At 38.4% G+C, this 18,480-nt stretch overlaps 1 protein-coding gene across 5 annotated transcripts in view; it reads right to left on the bottom strand.

Annotated features, from left to right (window-relative positions):
* LOC112112032 (cAMP-regulated phosphoprotein 21) overlaps positions 1-18,480 on the bottom strand; it is a 265,123-nt gene that overhangs the window by 148,525 nt on the left and 98,118 nt on the right. The window lies entirely within an intron of this gene.

The raw sequence follows: 18,480 nt of genomic DNA, 5'->3' as shown, positions 1-18,480 counted from the left end.
CTATTACACTTTTTCTGATGTACATGGTTTTAAATTGCAAACAATTGCAACTGCTGTACTGTATGGTATGACGAATTGTATCTTACAACCCATTTAATTTAGCTAAACACTACAAATCAGAACTGGAATGTAACAATTTTTAAGATCATATTCTGATCTCTCCAGAAATTCAGTGCTGTGTAGGCAAAGAATATTTAGTTACACAGCCTTTTATATTTCCCAAGAGGTAAACATAAATATATAATTTTAAGATTGTATCCCTCATCCCCTAAACCAGTAAATAATTTGTATATAGCAATAAAACTACTCGTTGCAGGATCATTAATTATCCTCTCAGAAAAATGTACTTTTCGGAGGTCCAATGCTAAGGTGAGGGGAACAGTAAAACAATCTTAATAGCATACAGCAGAGCAATTATATATAAGTGAGCCTACTAATGGAACCGATAGAGGTAAAAAATTAATTCACCGACCCAATGAGATTGGCAGGAAGGCAAACTACTCCCAAGACCCTTTTTTGCCCCCCCTTCAAAATAAAAAACTGATCTAATATATCTCAATTCAATACAAGAGTCAAAAAAAAAAGAAAGACAGAGCACTGTGAAGTCCAGAAGCTCCAAAGCTATGAGGGAAATAGAGGTAGTTGTAACAAAACCTCGCCAAAAATTAGCATGTAATTTCAGGATTCCACACACTTTTTGCAGCATTGCCACATATATATGATAAGCTAAATATTCACAAAAAGGCATCTCAGATTTCCTCATATTCACCAGCTAGAGAAATCTGCCAAGTCTCCAGCAGACAACAACATTTCTGGTCCTGTGCCACAGATCTCAAAATGAAATCTTATCATACTTATTAAGGAATATTTTTATAAATGGAGACCCACACATTGTTATGCTTAAGATATCTAATGCCAACATGATCTAATGCCAAGACTTCGGGAACTCTGTTGAATCTTAGAGATTGAACAAAAGATACAGGCATTTCACCAAAATTGCACAAGTCACAGTGTTTGAGCAGCATCTCTCAGACCTGCCGTGCCAACATCTTTTAAAAAGATAATAAAATTATACTCCCAGCGTGTATTTCAGCATTTTGTTGTAGAAAACCCAGGAAAAAATGGATTTTTGTGAGCTGAAATCAAGCAATCTTCAATGGGTATATACTGACATATGGGCATAGGGATTTAAGCAATCATACAGTTTCATGGGGATAAATATTTTTGTAACCATTTGTAATTATTCCCTGAGCCAAGAGAACAACTGAAGTGAAGAACTGGGTGGGATATCAGTTACAGTTCTGCTTTCTCATCCTCCCTCCGATACACATTTCCATTCATTTAGGAGGAAATTTACATACAATAGTTATCATTCATATTACAATATGTGAGATGTACTTTTAGGCTGAGATTTTCAAAGGAACCCATGCTGAACTGGCTCTCCATGGGAGCTCCCTTAGGCACCTTTGAAATCCCCAGTGTTATATAATAAACTTTAAGGTATATATTAATAAGGGAAAATAGTCAGAAAAATACCTGTAAAATGGCACCTTTAACTCCAAATACGTTTCTGCTCCCTGTGCATTTTCAAGATATCGATTTATTTAATGATCAACACAAATATCTTACTATTGCTAGCCCTGCAGTATCTATACGGCTATGGAAAAAGCATGCTGGATTCTTCTCTACCTTGCACATCAGCAAAATTGTCAGCGATGTTCTGACTGCCAAATCTTCACTATGGAGAGTAAGAGGCAGAATACATGCAGTTCTGCTTTCAGTCCCTAGGTTGAGGTTGCAAAGCTTGTGATTAGAAAAAATAATCTTCTAACTTGCAAGGGAGCAAATTGTATAGGGATTGCTGAGATTTTTCAAGAGACAAGGCAGATAAGGTAATTTTATTGGACCAACTTCTGTTGGTAGAAGGTATACGCTTTTGAACTACACAAAGTTCTTCTTCAGTTCAGGGAAAGGAATCAGTGTGTCTGAACTAAGAACAAGTGGGACGGAGTTAAGCATAAGGAGGTAGGAGGTCACTGTGCCCAAATTTGAAAATCCCACTCAAAAAAGTCAGAGAGAGAAAATAAGGCACCCTACGATGCCATTTTTAGAGAGCCACTTAAATAAAAATAATGCAATGGGTTAATAAACCAGTTTCAAGAACCCCATGATGGGTGCATGCTATGGAAATGCAGTTGTCATCTGTTAAATTTATTAATAAAAAATAATTTATTCTGTGGTAACTGGGGGCTCTCCCTACCCATGGTTTGTGCTGAGCCCAGGTGAATTGGTGAGGATGCTACTTTAAGGGTACGTCTACACTTACCGGAGGGTCCGGCAGCAGGCAATCGATGTTCTGGGATCGATCCCGGAAGTGCCCCGGATCGATCCCGGAAGTGCTCGCCGTCGACGCCAGTACTCCAGCTCAGCGAGCGGAGTACGCGGCATCGACGGGGGAGCCTTCCTGCCGCGTCTGGACCCGCGGTAAGTTCGGACTAAGGTACTTCGAATTCAGTTACGTTATTAACATAGCTGAATTTGCATACCTTAGTCCGAAGTGGGGGGGTAGTGTAGACCAGGCCTAAGGCAAAGGAAAAGAGATAGCATGAGTGTTAAACCATGTACCATAATTTATTCATAAATAGCACATACCACACTGATGCCGAGAAAAAAAACTGTAAAAAAAGAACCTGAGTAATTTAAGTGCAAGGCTTTAAAAAAAAAAATGCCTGGAAATGGCAGTGATAAAAAAATATATAATACAATAAAGTGGTGAGTGAAAACTTTCAAGTATCAATAAATACATTTGCACAATAATCAACACAAGTTGAAATAGAAACAGTCCTCTGACACAATGTGAAAAAGAAAGTTAGCAATATATAAAGGCACTGGATGTATTAAAAGCTTGCAAACAAAGCTTGGGCCTGATTCTGTGTTCCCTCAGCTCCTACTGATGTCTCCTAAGAATGCCCATTAACACATCAAAGGATCAGGCCTCACACCTGTAAGGCAATGAATACCCCTCTCTAACAGATTTGAGGGTGCTCATCTGAGACATTCAGCACCTGACAGGATCAGACCCTAATCACAAATACATTCTCTAAACAGATTTGCTAAGTAAAAAGGCTAAAGAAGTGCTTGTAGGGCTAGGGTGGGTAACAAAACTGGAAAAGGGATGACATAGCCTGTGGCTGGATGTTGGGTTCCCTCCCATTTCTCAACGACATTAATTTTACAGGACAGGGCCCTTATCCATCCAAACACTCAAAATATGAGACCACACAATAGATTTTGGGTGGGATTTTGACAGATGTAGTATTTCAGAGGATCCATGAAATATAGGAGCATACAATCAGGGATTCTCTCTCCCCCCATAAAGAAATGTCACTCATAATTCCCAATATACATGATTCAACTATAAAAAGGCAACCCTCACCAGTAATTAGTGCTCTCCTTGGAATCCTTGAAACCATAGGAAATTTATTTTATTCCCCTTCTTTCCTCCCCTCCACTCCCCCTGCCCATGACCGAGAGGCATTAACAGTCCTCTTCATCTTGATTGGTCCATTGAAATATGTGTTAACTATTTATGTTAAACAATCTGTTCCACCTTGTATTTAGCTGAGACACTCTGAGTACATTTCCCAGAACTGAGGAAGAGCTCTGTGTAAAGTTCAAAAGCTTGTCTCTCTCACCAACAGAAGCTGATCCAATAAAAGACATTACCTCACCCACCTTCTCTCTCTAATATCCTGGGACCAGCACAGCAATACCAACACTGCATACAGAAAAAGTATTACAAAACAGCTCTGCCCATATTGCTCTCAGGGTTGTCAACTGTTGTGATTACGAGCATGAGTTCCATGTTATTTAGTGTTTTGTTTAAACCCAAGCTCCTGGAGTCAAGTGATTATGGGAAAAATCTCAACTTTAATTTAAAAACAAATAAGCGTCTTTCTAGCCCTCATGGTTGCAAAGAAAAGCTTGAAAATATAATCCTTTAAGACTCAAAAACCAGAAGGCAAATAAAAATAATCCATTATTTATGTTTAAAAACACAATTTTTAACCAAACTCATGATTTTTTAACCCTTTTGGTTGGTAATGTTGTGCTCTTGCTTTTTCTCACTGCTGTCTCTATATCCGGCACACCAGAAACACATGCATATACTTGAGAGAAAAGACAAGAACAAGTTCTGGATCTTCACATACCAGGATATGAATAATCAATCTATCTCAGATTATAAATAATCAACTTCAGACCCACTATGGAAAAACAAACAGAGGGAATGCTACTAGTTGTTCAATGACTCTTAAAAGGCTGAAGGTAAGTCCTCAAATACAAAGACTGGAAAACATTTTAAAAGTGATCTTAGTGTTCTTGCAGTTTTGGTTCTCCACCCACAGAACAAACGCTGCAATGGCAGTAGCAAATCAAGTTTCTCCACACTCCCTTACCAATATCTCCCAGCCAGGGGCAGGCAGGACCACCTCTCTGGGTAAGAGGTTACCTCAGTTTCTATGTGCCTTTATTACTGGCCTTTCAACTGAGAATGTTAATTGAGGTATGTCTTCAAAGCACCCATGGCTGGCCTGTGCCAGCTGACTCAGGCTCACAAGGTCGCGTTGGAGCCTGGGCTTCTGCGAGATGGGACAATTCCAGAGCCCAGGCTGCAGCCCGAGCCCATAAGTCTACACAGGAATGAAACAGCCCCACAGCCTGAGTCCCACAAGCCCAAGTCGGCTGGCACAGGACAGCCGCGGGTTTTTCTTTGCTGCATAGCCATACCCTTGAATTTACTACAAACAGTGCTGAGGCAACCAACACATTTCATGCAGACCTCCAAACAACCATCAAAATGATAACAATTGTCAAATCCTAGACAACTAGGCTGGTTTTGAAAGGTTCTGGATCACATTATTGACCATTTGAGATATCCAGTTGCCTTTAAAAAGAAAAGATGACAACAAACGAGAAGATCTTTGGCTGCTGCTAGAGGAACAGAGGGAAACTCAAATAATGTTGGGTTCTCCTTTCAACTGGCATATTAAATGTGAAGTATCGAAAAGACAACAACAAAAATGAGCAGATACGAAAGTGGAGAATACCTTATACAACTGAAACTGCAGAAGGAATTTAGGTGGGCAAAATGAAGTTACTCAAATTACAATTTGGGTAGGACACTGGAATAAACACTCCTTATCTTGCAAAAAGTGCCATGGAAGTTTTAATCTCAAACAGTCAAGAGAATGGCTTTATATTTTATCAGAAAGACAGGCTTTCCACCAACACAGTGTATCCTAAAACCAGGTATACAATTAGTACTGACTAAGAGTACATCTACACTGCAGCTAGGAGTGTGCTTCCCAGCGCAAGTGGACAGACACACGCTAACTGCGCTAACATTAGCAGTGTAGCTGGCCATAGTATGGGAAGAGGCTCAGGTTAGCTGCCCGAATATGTACCAAGGGCCTCCAGGCAGATTTGTATTCAGGCTGCTAGCCTGAGCTACTATCTGTACTGTCCTTGGGTACACTGTTATTTTTTGTGCGCTAGATCAAGCAGATCTAGCGCATGTCTGTCAACTCTCACTAGGAAACAAGCTCCCAGCTGCAGTGTAGACATATTGTAAGAGTATAATCTTCTAGGATTATACTCTTGAACATATGCAATGAACTTTGCCTGCACATAGCTCACTGTACCATTAGGGCCTAAATTATCAACACTAGCTCTTGAAGCATCCTGTGTTTTTTCCTTGGAAGAGTCTCATCCAAGTACTCATCACACTCAGCCCTAACCCGCAGTGTGGGAACTGACATCGTTTGAGGTGCTATTGCTACAGGTACCCACCAAGTTCTAGGAGAGAAAATACAGACTGTACGCCATACACATCAAATGAATCAGAGAAACTAAGGAAAAAGAAAAAAAAATTAATTTGTACCTCTTAAAATCCAAATAAAATACTCTATATTTTGAGTACTTAAAATATTTCCTGCTTTCCTAATGGCAAAGGTATCCTGGCCTATTTTTTCTGTCAGTGTCTCACAGTATAGTACAGTTTTCTAAAATGTTGTTCTCCCAAAACATGAGATACTTCTACTTTGCCTCACATGTACATTAACTATATGTAAAGCTTCTTTTATTTCTTTCTTCCTTCATTTTTTTAAAGTTTATCTGAAATAACACCAAAAGCACTTTGCCTCTGAAGAACTCAAGTCTAAATGGACTGGGAATGATGAACTGGTGCCTTCCTAAGTCATACTGAGTCTAGCTAAGTCATCTTTGAGAAAAATGTCTTAAAAGAGCACAGGATGAGACAGATTAAACTCATGTAAAAATACAGTTTGTGCACAAAAGTACTATAGATCTTCTCCCTGGGGAAATTTTTCTGGCTAGTTTCTCCTGGAGCAAGTCTTCTTATAACAACTCAGGATGTAGATGAAACATGATTTCATAAGCACTGCTCTATACTTCTTCCGATACTTGTCACTGGACTGACGCATTACTGTAATAGAGACACAAGGTGGGTGAGGTAATGTCTTTTATTAGACTAACTTCTGTTGGTGATAGAGACAAGCTTTCAAGCTACACAGAGCTCTTCTTCAGGTCTGGGAAAAAGTATCAGGGGTAGCCGTGTTAGTCTGTATCTACAAAAGCAACAAGGAGTCTGGTGGCACATTAAAGACTAACAGATTTATTTGGGCATAAAGCTTTCATGGGTAGGGATGTGCTGGCCACCGCTTCCCGCTGCCCCCATTGGCCTGGAGCGGCGAACCACGGCCACTGGGAGCCGCGATTGGCCAAACCTGCGGACGCAGCAGGTAAACAAACCGGCCCAGCCTGCCAGGAGGCTTACCCTGGCGGGCCGCGTGCCAATGGTTGCCGATCCCTGAGTTACACATTACTCTGCCTCTCCTGCTATCCACTTAATGTTCTCCTAACTCCCAGTTTATAATGGTTCCTGTACTCATCCTTCCATTCCTTATCAAAATTGTATATTTTCACAAACTAGCTTAATTGGCAAATACTAAAGGAAAACAATTGCTAGCAGCAGAACACTGTTCTATAGGAACATACCTAAGACTAAGTACTAGAATTCTCTTACTGTACAAATACTGACCACAGAAGACCAGGGCCTTTTAAAAAGGAGAGGATCTACCCTTCCCCCCACTTTTTGACCACTTAAATTAAATATTATGGTTATGCCTGCTAGTCATAATACCATTCTCTCACAAAGCCAGCATGTAGTTAAAGAAAAGTTATACTCTTTTCTGGAAAAAAAAAATCAATAAATCTATATCAGGTTTACAAATTACCAGGGAGATAATAGGAAAAAAGGCATATTTTTTTCCATTTAACTGTAATCCTCTTCCCATAGAAACTGGAAGATTTTTTTTTTTTTTTTTTTACTAACATACAGTTGGTATTTAACCTCTTTTAATAGAGAACACACTTGTAAGCACATGTTCCAAACAATTTCTATATTCAGGGCTTAATCCTACATGCACTGAAGCCAATGAGAGGAAATAGATCCTCTAATACTTTTCACTGCAAGATTATTTTATTAGGCTTATTTTAGTTTACCTCTTCTAATTTGCCTAAATCTTGAATGTTATAGCTTTGAAGAGACATGAGGAAATCTGATAAGCATCTCCTAGCTCTTCCTATTTGGTATACAAGAGCCATGCCTTTATCAATTTTTTTTCTAATTAACACCAACCAGAAGAGAGGCAAATACAATTCCTGGGCAGATACATCTAAAGGTAAATATAAAGAAAGACTCTAATGTGTAAGTCAATCTGCTACTGCATTCTTAACTTTAAGAAAACTGATGCAACCATCTATTCAAATCAAAGGCCAGAAACAAGCCCATTAACACTGATAAAAACCACATAGTAGGCAAAAAATATATACTATATATGGAAAAAAGAACAAATATTATTTGTTTTGTATGCATATCTTTGTATAGTTATAAGATTCAGAGGATCTCAGTATGTTACACATAAATGTTGATATGCTATGCTAACATGCATCTCTTTATTTGATATCTTCTCAAAGAAAATAATTACCTAAATCATTCCTCTGGCTGAAGTAATACTCACGTCAGAGATGCCAGACGAATGTAAGTATTAGTTTAAAAAAAAAACACTCTATGCAAAAAGCAAAATATGAGCCCAATCCAAAACCCACTGAAGTAAAAAGGGTGACTTTAGGAGATTTTGGATCAGACCCTAAAACTCCATATTGTTTTTTTCCCCCCCTATTGGCAGGAAAACAGTCCTATGCCTTGATTTTAGTTGTGTTCAGAAGAGAATGAAGTTGGGGACAGGAAGACTGGATTAGAATTCCTGATCCTGAATCTCCAAAATCTGTTATTATTTGTACTGCTATAGTGCCTAGGAGTCCTAGTACAAATACAAAGCAAAAAGAGGTTCCTGGAGCCTCTTGTGAGGAACAAGGAAGAGTCATTTTTGTCTAAGTTTGGAGATGGTCATGCCAGACTAATGAGAGCAACCATTTATGCACGATCTCAGCCCCAAATGGTAGAAATCTCATGAGAACAATAGATGGTATGACATTTGTAGCATTCCAGATAGCAGAACTCTCCCAAGGACATTTTCACAATGTCAGCAGAGTTCATGAGATTTTTGGCAGTGTTGAATTTGGGCCTCAAATCTAATCCAGATATTAACACTACCATCTCTATTTTTAATTCAGTTTTGTGGGTTTCATGAGTGTCCTAAAGATTATCACAACTAGTTTTTTGAGACTCATTCTGTATAGCCTTTCCTCATTGTTTACAGTCCTTCTGAAAACAAAAGAAACATAAAGAAAGAAAGCAAATAAGGGAGGTTAAAGGGAATACACAAAAACAAAAATGTTGATATTAAGATAAAGAACACATTATGGATTGTACAGTAAACTACCCTTACAGCATAAACAAAAATGAAGTTTTAAAAATACCCGCCGCACACAGGCACTCTTTTCATTGTTGTATTTTGGGTGTCGGTTAAATGCAGCTAAGGGATGAATGTCACTCATTACAAAGAAAAGCCTTGAATCTCCATTCTTTGCACACCTATAATGGGGAAAAACAAAAAGCAAATATTTATAACTATGAGTCAGAGATTAAAATTACTAATGATTAAGAGCTTGATAAAAAGCCCACTGAAAACAACAGGAGACTTTGGATCAGACGCTCTACTTGCTACTGTAAGGTGCTGAACACCCTCAACTTAGGTTTACTTCTAGGAAGATGCTCACCAGCTATGAGGATCAAGCCCTACAATAAAAATGATGATCTGAACATTTGTATAAAAAAAATCAGAGCATTACCATTCTGTCTTAAAATACTGGTCACTGAGTGCTCAATATACAAGATGCATTGCTGCACACACATCTCCGCATCAAACATATTATATTGAATTTGTCAATGCAATAAATGCAGCAAAAATCACCTCTAAGTGATACAGCACAAAACAGAATGAAGCATAGAATTCTACCACCTAAGAAGGAGAAAGGAGTCCTCTTCAAAGCAGTTACATCAGTAAAAAAAGGTGAAAGTCAAAACAGTTTACTTAGAAAAACCATCAGCACCAATTCACAATGGTGGATTTTCAGCTGTGGCTTGTGAGGAACTGCTGTCAAAGTCCTGTGGGTTCTACATTTATGTTACCTTTTCTAGTGGGTAATTCTAGTCCCCAAGTGGCAAATGAACAAAATGGAAAGTGGAAATAATTTTTAAGTGTCTACTTGGTTTCTTCTCACAGACAGGAAAGAAATGCTGACAGATGGACAAGAGAGGGAGCTAACCAGTTGGGGAAGGGAGGAATATATGAACGGCGGCCTATAATATGCCTATTCAGACAGCTTTTTGTCACTTGAATAAATAAAAAACAATGGTGAAGCTACTGCAGATATCAAGTATTCAGTTCAGTGTCTCAAAGTTCCAGGCCATTTAAAGTTTAAAAACAAACATCCAAAAGGATATATTTTTAAAAGATAGAATTTTTTTTTTTTTTACTTATTTATTTTATGGGCTTTAAATCTTGTTACCTGGATTCAAACTTCTGAAGCTTCAAATGTGGTTTTAACATCACTATTTTTAAAAGACTTTTATAATATCCAAAATTGTGTTTACCCGCTGTGAGGCAATCGGTCTTGCTTGTCAGTGGAACACGCTAACTGCATCAATGATCTAAAAATACGAAGATTTAAATTACAGAATGGAAATGTGGGAGAAAAGTTTGATACGCCATAACATATTCTGTTTCCATTCCAGAAATGGCCATATCATCACATAGTTTTCTTGCTGTGCTAAGTACCTCAAACTAAATATCAATCTAATTATAAAATGCACTTCTGCAAAAACCTTAGCACAGAATTCACATAGAGTATTTTAGCAAAGCTCATGAAAAAAAGTATAGGTGTTCACTCTTTATTGAATATGGTAGTCAGCCCAAAGTAGATTTATATCAAAAGACAGACTTGTGCTACAGATCCTTTGGGGGTAAAGGTATGTTTTCAAATTTGGCCCAATCATGTAACAATTTATGAATTGAAAAAAAATATATTTCCATTGCCTCAAGATCCTTCAATTAATAATAGTCTTTGGAGAAGATCTCCTTTCAAATAAAAATATTCCTCCCCCCAACATTTCTATGGGGTTTTAGACTGATCCTTTTGGACATACAGACTACTCATCTGGGATCAGGACCGCTGTCTATGAGTCCATTCTTACAGTCCTTACTCGGACAAAAACTCCCAGTGACTTCAGGGTTGGGGTCAAGGTGCCCAGCTTTGAAAAGTCTCAAAGTAGTTATTAATTTAAATATGCATTTTACCCTCCACTAACAACAGTTTATTATAATGGAGAAAAATATTTTTTGTAAAAATTCAGTGGTCTAGATTCTCAACTGGTGTAAATTGGCAGAGTTTCACATAAGTCAGTGGAGCCATGCCAGTTTACATCAGCTGAGAAGCTAGCCCAGTATTCCTGGATTTATTGTGAGGAAGTGAGACGTGTTCAATTGAGAAGCCTGTGAATCATTGATTTCCCTGGTCTTTTGCTATGACTCTAAATGTGTTAATTTCAATATGTAACAAACAGAGCATTTCAAATACTGCTGAATGAAGTAGTGTTGTCCGTGACAGCAGAAAAGAAGAATGTACCGGTTTACAGCCTTTTGCAAGGAAAAATGAAGTTTAAAGAAATATTCCACAAAGTAAAAAATGTACATGCCAGAAAAAAATTGACCATTTGTTAAAGTATTCATCCTAATCACCCCCAGTGAATTTCAGGTGCATTTGTATAAACATTTTAAAGGTTCATTTCTGAACAAAAGTCATTTTTCATCTATTTTAATCATATTTTGAAGCCAACCTGATCTTCCCTGACAAGAATTAAAATGATGACTTTATATATATATATCACACAAAATCTGTTCAGTCAATATTTCTCATTACGTAATACTATGCCTTTGAACCACAGGCTTTATTTTTGATACCTTCAAGCTTTCCAAAAGCAGATGAAACATGATCCAACTACAAGAAAAGGCAGGCCAATAACTATCACTGTAAGCCAAATTCTGAGGAACTATGATCTTCCCTGTAAAATAGGCTTCCTAACAAAAAGGACCTTACTCTAAAGCATGTTTTATTGTAACTCATCTAAGTGCAATGGAATGAATTTATTCCCTTCTATTTGCTTCTGACATTTTATATGTATATGCCTGAATTATTTTTGCAAAACTCAATAAAATATGTGAAATTGGCTTATGGTATGTTTTGTTGTATTTATGATGCTGCCTGTAGCAAAGTAATTTCTCTGACCAAGGTATTCTAAAAAAATTCAACAGAGTATCTTATATATTATTTGTAAAATCTTAAGTGGAATATGCATTGTTTGATACAGATTAATAATGTATTGGTTAAGCATTTTGAAAGCTCGGAGATTCCCTTTGATTCATATTGAAAGGCCAACCATGGAAGACAATTAAGAAATACAGTGAACAACTATTTAAAAAATAAAAATAAAAACACACAGTAAAGAAGCCACTTTTCAGCGTATGGTTACTATACCCAGGGACGTGGTAATTTATTACAAATGCTGACTGCAAGCAAGCTTCTAGCCATTCTAATTCTAGCGGATACCAGTGGGAGCAAGTGTAAATAATCAGACACTAACAACTCAGTTGGAGATTCATTGGAGTTATAATAATACATTACTTTGAAATGACATTATATTATTGAAAGAAATTCTGGATCCCATCCTAGAACAAAAATTTTAAAACTTATCTTTTCTTATTTTCTTTGTCAATGCCATAGGTATGAGTGATAAGATGACAGTATAAAATTATAACACAGTAGCATCACAAAACAAATCCATGGGAGAGAGGATTCAAAGTGAGTGCTATTGCAATTGAAAGATACTTGAAATTTGTTTTAAATATTTTGGAAAGTTTGCTTCTCCAAAATATTTCTGTATAAAAAGGGTTTACATTAACAAGAATCATCTCTCTATTCCCCTTAAAAATATAGCATTTTCCTTGTTGAACAGCATTACTGGGGGAGGGAGGGGGATTCCATATGTCAGATGATTTTCAAAGGCTATTTAAGGTTCCTCAGATTCAGCATTGCTCTTACAAAGAATAAATAGCTGGACTAGTTTCAAAAGTTCCTTTTTCCAAATGCAATAGAGAAGTTATTTATAATCTTTGTTGCTGCAGCATACAGCAAATCAAGAGTTTGCCCTCGATCAAGAGTGGCTCCACAAGAGTTCATGAAGTTTAATACCACCTTATGCAGGCCCAGAGCTGTCAGAAGGCCCATAAGATCCTGGGCCTGCAGGTCAGTGCTGTCTTGTGAATGTTTGAATGATTTGTCTTTGGAAAACTTCAGCAATCTACGCAGGTCTAGTACCAGGTCCAACAGTAACTCAACAAGCTTGACGAAGTAGCCCAATGCATTTCAGGGTAGCCTATATACCACATTTGTTTTATCTCAGGAATTGCACCCTGATCTTGCAACTGGCTCCACATGCCAGAACCCCTCTGAAGTCTGGTCCTAAGTGGATGCCTCCAAAGCACTTCAGATCTGGTATATGACACCTTTTACATCAGAGGACAGATGCAAAGCGCAGAGGTCCCTCCCACTCCTGAGCCCTATATATCTATCTGAAAGCAGCTGTGCCAAGACAGAGCCAGCTAAATCATCCAGACAAATCTTGGCAATGAATGCCATACTGGACCTACCTTCCATTATCAGATAATTAATGTTGCTTGTTTTGTTGACAGCCAACTTTTGATTGCTCTGCAAGCAAAGAGGCTGGCGGTCTTGACCCATAATTACTGTCTTGCTGTACAATTTCCAGCACCATTTTAGTAGCTGTGGTATTATTAGGGTTTGCAATGGAAACATAGTCCCCTGAGCTCAGGAAGCAAAAGTTAAGTAAAGTTGAAACTGCTTTTTAGAAATATTTTAAAATGAAGTTTTTAGGTCAAATTTTCAAAACTGGCTTGTAATTAGAATTAAGAACTCAAACTGACTGTAGTCTATTTTTTAATGTGTGTTCATACAGCATAGTGGATCCTGAAATGAGCCACTGGGGCTACCATAAAAGACAAAACGAACAACATCTAAATTCCATTGTCTAAACCAACATCTGACATGAGCACATAAGATCAGAGGCGCAGATGAGTTTCTTTTGAAAATCTGGTTCTAAGTCTGTATATAGATTCTGTTAACTGATTTGGGATTTTAAACGGAGATTTCCAAAGATGTCTAGGGGAGTTAGGCATGCTTCTATTGGCTTTCAATGGGAAGTGGGCATCTAATTCCCTTTGGTCTCTTTGAAAATCCTAGCCTTTCGTTATTTTTTTAAAAAAATCTTTACAAAGCCACTCTAAGGTCAGCTATAAGAACAAAATTAACAAAACCAGTGTAAGGACAATATCCTGCTGTTGATTACGAACTATCCTGCTGTGGTATAGAAAATTCCTATTGATTTCAATGAGAGTCCTAAGCAGAGGATGATGGAAAGAGAGAGCTTTAAGCCTTACGTTACAAGAGATGCTCAGCATGGTGCTGTCTACTGCAGTGGAAGTTGAGGACACTCAGAACTTTGCAGAATTAATTCCCAATATCATACAAAACACTCTCCTTTGAAGACAATTGGCTAGATTATAGAACAATAAGAACTTGATAAGTCAGCAGACTAAAAATGTTATTTAAATAAGTTTATTTGTACAAGTATACAATGTAATAATTAATATTTCACTTTATTCTTATAAAATTACATATGGAAAAAAGACCCTTTGGACTATAAGCTAATGTTACAATTTGGCCATATTGAAAAATTACATTTTTATATTTTTCATTTTATTGCACACATTCATTTGCTCTGCAATTCATTTGCAGAAAAACTGAATAAGAAAAAGGACTAATTCATTGTGGAGTCATTATACAAAGATACACAGATGGCATGAATGACACCATTTTTATCATCAATGTCCACAAAAAATTAAATGTAAAATAATTACATTAATGATACAATTCAGTTGAGATTTTAAGCATACAAAAGTCAAGAAATTCAAAATTCTGGTTCCCACAGCAACCATAACATGCTCTATGAGTGTTCTGTATTGCTGTATATTGTAGTGATGTTTGTATTTTAATATATATGTGCAATGTGGCTTAGTTATGATTGTTGTGGGAACCATAACTGAATTTCCTGACATTTTCATTCTCAATTGTAATGTTATATTAATAGAATTATTTGCACTTAATCTCCTTGTTCGTTTAAAACATGGGCAGGGGGACAGGAGAAGAGACAAAGGAAATAAAAGGAATAGGAACAATTGATTTTATTTGACCGCGATCTAATGATCTAAATCCATGGAAAGCTTGATGTTTTACAAACAAGCTATTTTTCAGTCATTCAAGTGCAAAAGAAAAAAGCCTCTGAACTATGTGTCAACTAGAGAAAGCATCACTAGTTATACTAAGATACCTTTAAAATAGCCTAAAGCATTTTCTTCCCCTCTTAGGATATGTCTACCCTGCAATTAGGGGAGCAACTGCAGCTCAGGAAGGCATACCGTGCTACCTTGAATCCACTAGCCAGACTAAAAATAGCAGTGAAGACATGGTGGCACATTGCTAGCCTGAGGCAGAACCCATGCCGCTCCATCCTCACTATGACTTTTAGCCGTGCTAGCTATATTAAAGGGAGTTCTGGCATGCCTACCCAAGCTGCAGTCACATCTCCAATTGCAATACAGAGATACTCATACATGCTAATTCTACGGTCTAGTCTGCATTAGACAGACCACAGTGTATCTCTTCTTTCACGTTCATAAATAGGATGCAGCCAGTCAAGAAAGAACCACAGTACTTGGTCAACCCCAATTCCTCTGTTCTCCATTAAGCAGCCCAGGCGAGATCTTCCATAACAGAGGGAAAATTCTTTAGCCTGCACTATGTTGCTATTCTATAGGAATAACATTAAGCCTGCTGTGCTGGCTTGATCAAATGACAGAAAGTAAAAGAGCAGGTAAAAAGGAAAAAAAAAAAATGTTGTTCCATGTCCTAGTCTTCACCAGCACAGACATGTTTTATTGAGCAGTCCCCATGAAAAACAGGGGCAGGAAAATTAATCCACAGATGCCATTAACAAATGGCAGGGGAGGGGTGAAAAGTGGCAAAAGGAACTTTTGATCTCATTTTCTTCCCTCGTGAGAAAGGAATCTCTCTAATCTCTCAAAGACTAAAGAGTATTGGCCAATGTCATCACATTCAGGTGGCAGTCCTTGGTGAAGGTGAACAGGGAGTAACAGGAAAACTCATCCAGAGAGTGCTGACTTTCAACACAAGGGCAGCCATGTATCTAACGGAATAAGATTTGATTACTCCCAGAAGAGAAATTTCTGCTTCTCAGTAAGTTTCCTGAATGCATTCTCATCCACTTGGGTATCACTATTCTTGAAAATCTGAGTCCCTATTTCAATGTTTTGACAAGGAAGAAGGTAGTATCCAATTTCCTGAAGAACCTCCTCAGGTAGTGTTTGAGAAAGCTTCATAAGTTGAGGGTCTGCCAGATCATTTTTTTTTTCAATCTTAGCATCAGTGCTAAAATTGATAAGGACTCTCTCTCTCTCTCTCTCTCTTCTTATGTAGAGCTCTGAAGTTTATTCTGGGGAGAAAACTTGGACAGGTGTGAAGTACAACCTTATCCTTGTAACAAACCATGCAAAATCCTTGGGAAAAGTGATCTGCCCTCTCACATCCTTGTCCATTCAAGAACCATAAAAAAATAACTATATTTGCTAGAGCTTGTCAAAAAATAGAAAATAATTTTCATGAAAATTTTAAACAAAGTGTTGCTTTCTGGGAAACTTTTGAATATTTTTGACTAATTCTAGTAGTTGGAGTCATTCAGTTTTCCAAGGAAAATTATATGGGAGGTGCCCATGTATGTCATAGGTATAGGCATATGTCATAGATAAATGCCATGTATAGGCCGTGAATAAAGAGTCTTGGATAAGGCTCTTGCTTCCCTGTGGTGGATACATAACTGATGTACCTTCATGTTGTTCACAGACACAAATAGATCTCAGCGGGGTGATCCCCACTTATTGGTGGTCAAGCTGAAGACTTCTTGCTTTAAAGGTTACTCCCCTGGAAGGATCTTTTTCTTTTTCAACCAGCTGGCTTAGAGATTGGGCTTTCCTCCCACATAGGGTGCTTTGATAGATTGCAGGCTGACTTCTCCTTACTGAACAGCAAACTCACTTTCTCTGGTCCTTCTTATGTAGTTGAAATGCTTCCATCACTGAATTGTCTGTTCAGATTAAAACACAATCTCACCTACAGAGATCCTTTTAGGGTGAGGAATGCTAATCTTTTCTGGACTGCTAACCAGACTGGAAGAGACTTCTCCTGTCTATTTTCTCCTACAAAAAGTGGAAGTTGTTTAGAAGCCAGGCTCTTCTGGTTCCTCCAATTCCATTTCCACAAGCAGTTGACTGATTAAATATTTCTAGTCCTGTTGGAAATTCTTTCTAGGTAGTTCCAGAGCCGTTTTCTCTGGTAGCTGATGCTGAATTAAGAGAGAAAGCTTGGCCAATGCCCTGGAGATAAAAGCCTTAGGACCCATACATGGAGGATGGGCAGGGAGAAATATTGGGTCTGGAGGAGGAATCAAAGTCCCTAAATAAATGCTTCTTTGAATTTTGCTTAAGTGGAGATCTCTAGGGATCCAATTTTCCTTAAGAGACCAGGAAAAAATTATTTATCTTGGCAAGTAAGTATGTCTGAGGAACAGGTGAGAGACAGGGGGCTTCCTGCTCCTTTTTATCTACATACATTATTCTGTACTTGCCTTGTCATCATGACACAGTGATTAGCCTGGGTAGGCAAGCTTGAGTCCCCTGGCTAGAGGCTCAGGAGACTGGCTTCCAGGCCTAGTGAATCCCTTGTGAAAGGCCCAGTAGGGGGAGCGAGAGCTCTTTATGAGCAAAACTGCAGAACGTGCACTCCAGCAAGAGGCACACATTTTCATTCTTCTTGATTTTTGTTTGTTCCCTTTTCTTGTCATTTTCTTCTCCTTTGGCATTACCTACCACTAGACAAGATTGTGGCACTGCAGCACCAGTTGATCTGCAAGGAAGAATAGTAAGGCTGCTCAATGGAAACCGGAAGAGGGCCAACCCAGGGGATAAAGCTGCTTCTCCTGAGTTGCCTCGATTGTCCCTGTTATAGAGAGAGAGAGAGAGAGAGAGAGAGAGACCGAGACCGAGACCAATGTGGTCTATGCTTGAAAAGACCAGAGTATAGAAAAGAATGTTAGCAACTTTTCCAAAAAGTTTTGGTATGAGATATTTCAACCAAACACAGAGATCAGGCAGGTTACTTTTCTTGAACCTGTGGGGAGTGACTCCTGCTGTGTACAACACCCAAGCCCCAAGAAGCCTCTGGAAAGGGCCTTGGATTCATAGCCCTTCAGGAGAGGGACCAGAGAAAGGAAAGGGGAAAAAAGGCAAAATGTATTGCATGGTGTGTGATTGGAAGTTATTACTGTTCTGAACAGCATCTCTCCCTATGAAAGGGATTTCTGAAGCAGCCACTGGCAGGAAAGACATGCTGCTACAGAGGAGTGGGAGGTGCAGGTGCTTTACACAGGCTCTAATCCCCCTAGATTCTGGGATGTCTGGTTTCAGGAGCCAAAACACAGCGGCCTTCTGATGGAGCAAGTCCAAGGAAAGCTCTAATAAAATACTCAAGGAGTTTTCTGCCCCCCCGGAACAGATATTGCAAACAAATGTTCAAGATTCACCAATTCAGAGTGCTGCTGCAGGCAGCTCAGTGAACCAAGTGTAAAGTCCACGTTAGCATTTTCAAACACTAAAAAATACCCATGACCGAGTCACACCTAACTGAGCAGATTTGGCTTTGCAGACCATTTTATGAAGTGTGTTCAAA

The sequence above is a fragment of the Terrapene carolina genome, unplaced genomic scaffold (assembly GCF_002925995.2).
Source record: "Terrapene carolina triunguis isolate 2854851 unplaced genomic scaffold, T_m_triunguis-2.0 Scaffold33715, whole genome shotgun sequence".
Taxonomy (NCBI): domain Eukaryota; kingdom Metazoa; phylum Chordata; order Testudines; family Emydidae; genus Terrapene; species Terrapene triunguis.
Note: the sequence above shows the minus strand (reverse complement) of the source record. Positions and strands in the feature narration are given on the sequence as shown.